This window comes from Drosophila bipectinata, unplaced genomic scaffold, assembly GCF_030179905.1.
Source record: "Drosophila bipectinata strain 14024-0381.07 unplaced genomic scaffold, DbipHiC1v2 scaffold_219, whole genome shotgun sequence".
Taxonomy (NCBI): Eukaryota; Metazoa; Arthropoda; class Insecta; order Diptera; family Drosophilidae; genus Drosophila; species Drosophila bipectinata.
The window spans coordinates 65,001-66,361 of NW_027222864.1; the positions used below are offsets into that span (position 1 = coordinate 65,001).

At 27.5% G+C, this 1,361-nt stretch overlaps 1 non-coding gene across 1 annotated transcript; it reads left to right on the plus strand.

Annotated features, from left to right (window-relative positions):
- The first annotated feature begins 511 nt into the window (after nt 1–511).
- Nucleotides 512–690, plus strand: LOC138927312 (5.8S ribosomal RNA). Its single transcript, XR_011443830.1, has one exon. It is a non-coding gene; the product is annotated as a 5.8S ribosomal RNA (ribosomal RNA).
- The last annotated feature ends 671 nt before the right edge of the window (nt 691–1,361 follow it).

Below are 1,361 nucleotides of genomic sequence, written 5' to 3' on the forward strand. Positions count from 1 at the left end.
ATAAATGCAACACCTAAAATATACATTGTTGTACCTGATATACAGGTTAATGCTTTATATAATATAAAACAATATAAATTATATTTATATTGATTATATAAAACTAAGACATTTCGCAACAATTATTTTAGGTATATCAAAAAATTAAACATATTTTATATATTTTTAAATATAGACGAATATATTGAATATAAATTGCGTGTATATTTAATTAATATACATGCGTTGCGTGATGTATTGTTCATATTAAATTATGCGCATACATTGATAAATGCAACACCTAAATATACATTGTTGTACCTGATATACAGGTTAATGCTTTATATAATATTAAAACAATATAAATTATATTTATATTGATTATGTAAAACTAAGACATTTGGCAACAATTATTTTAGATATAAAAACAACTTTTTGAAAGGAATGGATATATGTCAGTTAAATGGTGTATTTTTAATTTCTTTCAATAAAAAACATAATTGACGAATTGTATATTTATATATATTTATAAAACTCTAAGCGGTGGATCACTCGGCTCATGGGTCGATGAAGAACGCAGCAAACTGTGCGTCATCGTGTGAACTGCAGGACACATGAACATCGACATTTTGAACGCATATCGCAGTCCATGCTGTTATGTACTTTAATTAATTTTATAGTGCTGCTTGGACTACATATGGTTGAGGGTTGTAAGACTATGCTAATAAAGTTGCTTATTATTATATATTTTTATAATGATATGCATATGGTATATTATTGGATATATTTATATATTCATAATATTAAATATAAAAGCAATTATCTCAAATATTATAAAAGAAAAAATGAAGATATACAATTCTTTCTTTTTTCAATTCAAATAATACTGAGAAATGTCTAGCATAAAAAAAATTAAATTTTTTTAACTAGAATTGTCTCTTATTTAAAGATGCGAAAATTGAAAATATATCAAATATATTGTTCTTCATAGAGATATATTGTTTTATATATATATACATTGCTTTATACAACCTCAACTCATATGGGACTACCCCTGAATTTAAGCATATTAATTAGGGGAACTAAAAGAAACTAACAAGGATTTTCTTAGTAGCGGCGAGCGAAAAGAAATCAGTTCAGCACTAAGTCACTTTGTCTATATGGCAAATGTGAGATGCAGTGTATGGAGCGTCAATATCCTAGTATGACAAATTAACGATTTAAGTCCTTCTTAAATGAGGCCATTTACCCATAGAGGGTGCCAGGCCCGTATAACGTTAATGATTACTAGATGATGTTTCCAAAGAGTCGTGTTGCTTGATAGTGCAGCACTAAGTGGGTGGTAAACTCCATCTAAAACTAAATATAACCATGAGACCGAT